This window comes from Mus caroli, chromosome 3 (assembly GCF_900094665.2).
Source record: "Mus caroli chromosome 3, CAROLI_EIJ_v1.1, whole genome shotgun sequence".
NCBI classification, from domain to species: domain Eukaryota; kingdom Metazoa; phylum Chordata; class Mammalia; order Rodentia; family Muridae; genus Mus; species Mus caroli.
In genome coordinates this window covers 12,615,162-12,622,894 of record NC_034572.1, presented here as the reverse complement: position 1 = coordinate 12,622,894, position 7,733 = coordinate 12,615,162, and the positions used below count along the sequence as shown (strand labels likewise).

The 7,733-nt window shown below is 34.2% G+C and overlaps 1 pseudogene; it reads left to right on the top strand.

Annotated features, from left to right (window-relative positions):
* Positions 1–588: 588 nt before the first annotated feature.
* LOC110291995 lies at positions 589–943 on the top strand (annotated as a pseudogene).
* Positions 944–7,733: the final 6,790 nt, after the last annotated feature.

Below are 7,733 nucleotides of genomic sequence, written 5' to 3'. Positions count from 1 at the left end.
TTCTAGTCTATTTTTAAGGTAGCTTTTAAACAGTAATTTTTCATGGTTTTTGCTATTTTCATATATTCATTGCAACTAGGGGTTATCAGTTTATGTTTTGTACTTATGTTACAGCTCCTTCATATATAAGAGCCAATCATCTGAACAATAGAACATGAACAAGGTTACATAAAAGGCAAGCAGTTCTGTAAAATTAGTGGAAAAGACACATTATCTAGATATAAATATGGAAATCGGGACACCTTTACATTTTCACACATTAATTTGGGGGCACATTACCAAATTTTTTTATTTGAAATACATAGACTGAATAGATGTATACAGACAGACAGACATTTAACAAATATACCTACCTAACAATGTCCACAATAATGGATTTTTAAATAAAATCTATTTAACCTAGTGGTTCTATGTTATCATTACTTGAAGAAGATTCTCATCAAGTATGGATTCATTCATGGGATTGTCTTCAGATAACATCTACAAATATCAAGCTAAGAATAAGTAAATATGGACCCGAGGGGCCTTCTGAGTGTGTTTGAGCCATTGACTTAGGCCGTTCTTTCTTGACCCAAAGTCCCCTCTGCAATGGCAACTCAGTGGCCCAGCATCCAGCAGCTACTGCAGGTTGAGAAGCGGGCTGCCAAGGTGTCTGAGGCCCGCAAGCGAAAGAACCTGAGGCTGAAACAGGCCAAAGAAGAAGCCTGGGCTGAAATTGAGCAGTATATCCTGCCAAGGATAAAGGAGTTCAAGGCCAAGGAAGCTGCGGCAGTAGGGTCCCATGGCGGCTATAGCAGTGAGGTGAAAAAAGGAGACCCAGGACAAGATAACCGTCCTCCAGAACTACTTCGAGCAGAACAGGGATGAAGTCCTGGATGACCTCTTGGCCTTTGTGTGTGACATCCTACCAGAAATCCATGAAAACTTCCACATAAACGGATAGGAGGCAGAAGTGCCTTCTCTGTGGGTTGACATGGGGTCTACCCCCCATAGAATAGGAAACCTGCACAGAGCCCAAGTTCTGTTCTGGAAGACATTAAATTATTTCTCTATGCTGTTGTAGAAGCCTTCTCTTTTTGAAAGTATCAAATCTAGCTTTGTGTGCAGACTTATTACATACCTGGTTTCATCTTCTTATCTTACGTGTCTTTAAGGAGTATATGTCAGCTGTTTTCCTCTGTCTTCATGCAAGTTATGGATATCAGTGTTGACTTTTATTTTATTAGTCCGGTCTAATAAATTTACTCCCTTTCTTTCTTTTGAAGAAAGAAAAGGAGTAAATTGTTCTACTTTTTAAAAGATCAGGCATTATCTATGAAAAATAGCTTTTAGTAACTCCTATGTAGAAGCAGCTAGCCTTTCAGTACTCTATCCTGGATAATTTAGGACAGTGAATATGATATGCTTGTTCTGGCTGCTGTTAGTATATCCTAATCCAAATCATTAGATGCTAGGATTTAACTTGTTACATGTTATTTGGTCTGCTTGTAATCATTCAAAAGTAAAACTTTGTCTTGCCTTTCAAAAAAAGGAATAAATACATATAATATGATGAAAACAATCTTTCCATAATATTCTATAATATTTTGTTCATTTCTGATATTTTTGCTTCTAAACCTTATTATTTCAAAATATATATTTGGATTTCACACAAAGGATTCTTCATGCCTGGGTTAGTAAAAGAATTTATTTGCAGATGTGAGCTGAAAGTGAAAACTACTCACTGTCATTATTGACTCTACAGTTTTCCAGCCCCAAGTAATTAGCCCTTCCATAGTGCTGAAATCCCCTTTGATTTAAATATCAAATTAAAAAGGGAATGAATGTGTTGCTATATACAGCTATGCCATAGTCAGTGTTGTGTGATGTATTTCACTATCACTGATCAGAGATTTAAGCTCATTTCTAGAGGTTAATTATAAATTTTACACCTATAGTTAAAGTGTCAAAATGTGCCTTTTTCAGTCTTGAAGAAAATGAGTCTTTTCCCCGAGGATGCATTGGTCAGCTTGTCACTACAAAGAATGCCGTTCTTTCTACACCCTATAAGAGTGAAAGGAAAAATTAAAATAGAATATTAGAAATGATAATTTAGGTCTATATTCTCTGTTTCTCTTATCATCACGTGAATCTTTTTATTACAACTTGAATATAACTATAGAGGAATATCTTGGTTTAAAATAGGGAATGTTTAAGAAACCATAACCGATGAACCACAAAGCTTTATTTCCAATGTTTATAGTTCTCCCTGATTGTGGTGAGCAGTGGGAAAACAATGCTCATGCTTAATTTCTCAAAAATATAAAAAGTGTAGAAGACATTTTATGAAATAAGAGAGAGAGAAAATTAGTTTAGTAAACACAGAGTCTTACAATGCAATACCAGGAGTGTCAAAGTTAGACATTATATAGTCTAACTTGCAGGTAGAATTTATGAAAGCCAAACACATGAAGGAAAAAAACCTGAAAGATGTATCCTGAGATTTATGTGTAGGTTGGGGATATTGGTCAAAGTCTATGACATCTGAGTTTAGGAGTAGGTGTAACCTTTTGAGAGCTATCGCAAATCACTGTGACTTCAGTTTGTGCCACTGTATCCTGTATCTGGAGCTTGCTAGATAGATTTGAAGAGTTTCTACCAAACAGAAAATTGGTTTTAAGTGTGTGAGATAGTGCATTTATCAAGCTTGCCTTTATCCACTTCTATGTATCTACATACACTTTTCAAAATATTGTTTTCATCACTTACATACAACTTTCATTTCTCAATTTTGTAGTAACATGAATGAAATATCCTAAACAATCTGAAATACAACATTTTAAAATGCCAGTACAAAAATATAACAAGGTTCTGATGATTTATTAATGGGAGATAAATTAATTGTACAATTTCATGCATTTCTAAAGGCTCCCTGTTGGAGCGCATGCCTTTCAAATATAACAACAAAAATATAAATGATTGCATCACAATATTTTTGCTCAACACTTAGAAATGTTTTCTTTGATGATAGAATTTTGTCTGTTTGAAAATATAATCTAAGAATAACATATTTATATTACTTGTGACTGTTTCTTAAAATTTTCCATCAACAATACATGTCCTAATAAGATATGTAAACTATTTTTTTCATAAGATAGAAGACTGCATTGTTATACAGCTTTTATGTATGTGAATGTGAAAAATACTTGCATTTATACTTTGTCATGGTTTGAATATGTTTGGCCTAGGGAATTGTACTATTTGGAGGTATAGCTTTGTTGGAGTAGATGTGTCACTGTGGATGTGAGCTTTAAGACCCTTTTCCAAACTGCCTGAAAGTCAGTTTTCTGCTAACAGCCTACAGATGAAGATGTAGAACTCTCAGCTTCTCCTGTACCATGCCTACCTATATGCTGCCGTGTTTCTACTTTGATGATACTGGACTGAACCTCTGAACCTGTAGTCCAGCTCCAATTAAATATTGTCCTTTATAAGACTTGCCTTGGTCATGGTGTCTGTTCACAGAAGTAAAACCCTAACTAAGGCATACTTTAAAAAAATAATTATTAAATATATTTTGTAAGAAAAAGTATTACAGATTATAGTCTCAAGAATTTTTATTCTTTTTCAAATGAATTTTAGAATGCAATCAGTCAAATACATGTGAAAAATATATAAAACATTTCATATAAAATTCAACATTATTAAAACCAATTCCATCTATTAAATTTTTAGTTTTCTTTAACAATTAAAATAATTTAATTATTTATTAAAATATAAACGTTATATTTCTATATTTTTAAAACACCCATATGTAATATTTAAGACTTTAAAATTTCCATGTAAAATATGTTTAATATGCACCTACAGATTGGGAAATGACCTTCATCAACCCTATAACTGACAGGATATATCCACAATATATAAAGAACTCAAGAAGTTAGACACAAAGTAACCCAATTTAAAAATGGGGTATAGAGGTAAACAAAAATTCTCAACAGAGGAATCCCTTATTGCCAAGAAACAGATATATGTTCAGCATCTTTAGTCATCAGAGAAATACAAATAAAAATGACTCTGAGATTCCACCTCACGCAAATCAGAATGGCTAAGACAACAAACTCGAGGAACAGAACACTCTGGTGAGGAGGTGGAACAAGGAGAAAACTTCTCCATGGCTGGTGGAACTACAAAGTTGTACAACTATTCTAAGAATAAATTTGGCAGTTTCTCAAAAAATTGGAAATAGTTCTCCCTCAAGTCCCAGCTATACCACTCTTGGGAACATACCCCAAAGATGCTCCAACATTTCCCAAAGACACTTGCTCAACTATGTTCATAGCAGCTTTATTTGTAATATCCAGAAACTGGAAAGAACCCAGATGTCCCTCAACTAAAGAATGGATAAAGAAATTGTTTTTCATTTACACAATGAAATACTAATCAGTTATTATAAACAAGAATATCATGACATTTGAAGGCAAGTGAATGGAACTAGAAAATATTATCCTGAATGAGGTAACCCAGATCCAAAAGGACATACATGGTATGTGCTCAGTTATAAGTGGGTGTTAGGCATGAGGTACAGGATTACTGTGCTTCAGTTCACAGACCCAAAGAAGCCAAATAACAGAGTCTAATAAAGAATTCTTGAATCTTCCCCAGAAGGCAAAATAAAATGAATATGTGAGGTGTATAAAGGGAGGGAACTGGGTGGAAAAGGAGATGGGGAGTGGAACTGGGTAGGGGGGGTCACTTTTAAGGAAAGCAAGAACAGAAATAACCATGGACATGGGTGTGGAGTATCTGGGATATGCAAGCGACCTCATACTTCGGAGGGGGGCGTGTCTGTTCAGAGGGAGTCTATGGAAGTGAATCTACCTGAGATTCTTAGAAATAGGGGATATGGAGCCTGAAGTGGCCACTCTCTGTTGCCTGAGAGGACTCCCAGTTATGGGATAAGGATAGCAACTCACCTGCAAAACCTTCAACCCAAAATGTATCCTACCTACAAGATGTTCAGGGACAAATGAAGCCAACTGGCTCTAACTGAAACCCATCTGATGGGAAGGAAACAGTCCCTGACATTACTAATAATACACCGTTATGCTTACAGACAAGATCCTAGTATAACTGTCTTCTCTGTGGCTCCACCAAGCAGCCGATGGAAACAGATGCAGAGACCCACAGCCACACATTAGATGTGTGATTTCTGTTCTCATCATCCAAGCTGTTCAAATCAGACCCAAGTGAAGCAAATGTCCTAGGGAGTCTCTGGCAAAACCGACAATTCCTCTATTGACAAAGTTAAGATGAATCATTCTCATAGCTGGAACATCCTGGGAGAGCACTAAAAGGTGAGAGCTACTGTGGTTCTGGAATGCACAGAGGTTAGAGGGCCTCTGTTCACAGCCCCTGCTGTGCCCACTGAGTCCTAGATATATAACAGACTCTAAAGTATTGTATACTCAATAACCATTTTCAGAAAGGAGAAGGGTTCATTTTCTAGCCTTATTCTGTACTCTAAAACGTAGGTCCCCTGAAGAATTTTGAATATGTGAGGGAGAATTTATCAATTATTTCCATTAGAGAAGTAATCTCTTTTGCTAGAATTTTGGAACAAAATTTATATTATAATTTGATTGTAAGTATGAATAATCAAGAGGTCTACTCTGACAATGGGGATATTCTCACCTTTATTAACAACTATATGTTTTGCATAATGTTTAATTGTGACCATGTATTATCCATGATCCTTTGCCATTTGTTCCTAGGCACAGTCATATCATCATTTTTCCAGACATATGTGTGTGTGTGTGTGTGTGTGTGTGTGTTTATTTTCAAACATTGACTATATGTCATGATTAACTGTCATTGTTTGTTGATTGATTTGTGAATATACTGTCCCTTTCTTCAGATGATCTCCAGGAGAAATTTTCTACATATGGTATAATCAAGTTTGTAACTGCCTTTTATTTTTAAAAATCAGGAGGCAAGACTTTTGTTAGAAACTGTAGAGGATGAAGGATACCTTGTTGGTGAAATTTGTTTAAGCAAATGATATATGAGGATATAAGAGCAAGGAGTTATCTTTCTCATATACAACCCCCTGTCTTATGAATGTCTGTGAAAAATTAGTGACTTAGATTTATCTAGCCTGAATGGTCCAGTAAGAATGAAGGACATTTGGTTTAATTCCTTGATGGTAATGAAATTAATGAGAAGTTTAGTTTTTATGTTCATAATCACTTGTCTCAGTATAAATTAGACACCATGGGGAGGAAGAAAAAAGGATGTCCATCTTATCTATTTTAAAACATGATGATATTTTGGACAAAAAAAAAGGTACTTGCCATCTATGAGGAAATGTGAGGTTGTTGCAATATCCAGTCTATTCAAAATAATCACTTTGCCTCTAAACTAGAGGTCACAATTTGTTTTTGTAATTCAGCTGGTAATAAGATAACAAATATTACTCAGGGTTTTGTGGGATACCTTTTATTCCTGAATTGGATGAGAGAGTCAGATAGTAGCAAATCTTTTATTTTGTTTGGTAAGCTGTAAAGATCAAAAGGCACATGCACAGACATAGTATGTACATATAAGAAGTTAGCATTTTATCATATAGTATCCTATATCATTCAGTTTATTTAGGTAATGCACAGAAATCATCATTGTTTATTAAACATTTTTTTAAAAAAATGTAGGTTTGGTTCTCACAGGTTTGATTAATGCAGAGTTAGCTAGGAATGTATACTTCAACATTATTAAAAAGGAGGAAAAAGTTGTATTTTTTCCTTTTCATTGGAAAAAAATCTTGTTAATTTTTCCTCTGCACCTGCCTAATGGGGTTGAAGTAATTCAATTGTCATATTGTTGTAGATTGTTGCTTTGTGTAATGTATCACCCCTGCTGTTCCATTAAAAATGTTCTATACTCTTCCATTATTCAGCAAGGCCTAATGATTATTCCACCATTTGTACTTACTGCACTGTTATTTTGATTTTAATTGACTTCACTTTCTAAATTAAGCACATTGGTTTTAAAACTGTTGTTGACAAGCATGGTTCTGTCATTCTCAGTGTCTGCTTCCATGTGTTTTCCATACCTACTAACTTTTATTTAGATTCATTGTAGATGGTAAGAATATGGATAGAGAGTTTTGTCAACTGACATGAACTCAACTGTCATAGTATTCATACACAGTGGCCTATGAAAACATAAAGGTTTAAGAATCCTGTGTAAACTGTCTTTTAAGCAAGAATTTTAATTATTTGGGTTGCAAATATAAAATAGGCTTGTCTGCTTTCTAGAAGCATGATAATTTTTCAATTGAAAAATCTGGGCTTTACTTTATAAATTAAAACAGTCAGATTTTATAAATAGATACAGAAACAATACTGTTTGTGCTTAGTGGGACATAAAATTATGATTTCTATATCTTTGAAATATTAGTCAATCATGTACTCTATTTTGAAGGATAATTTTTTCACTTTGTAAATTATTTAAAGGTTTGTAAACAATTCATTAAAAATAAATACTTTAAAATTATTTATTTATCATAGAAATTATGTTCTTCCAAGTATATATGACACTCTAAAGGAAAATAAGAATATTCTTATGAGATGCATTGAAATGTCTCATTATGAATGATATCTCACAACATAATATGTTAAAGAAAGAACCAGACACATAATATTTCAAACTTTATTCAGATGAGAAGGTAGAAATTGCTAAAATGTTGAAATGAGATG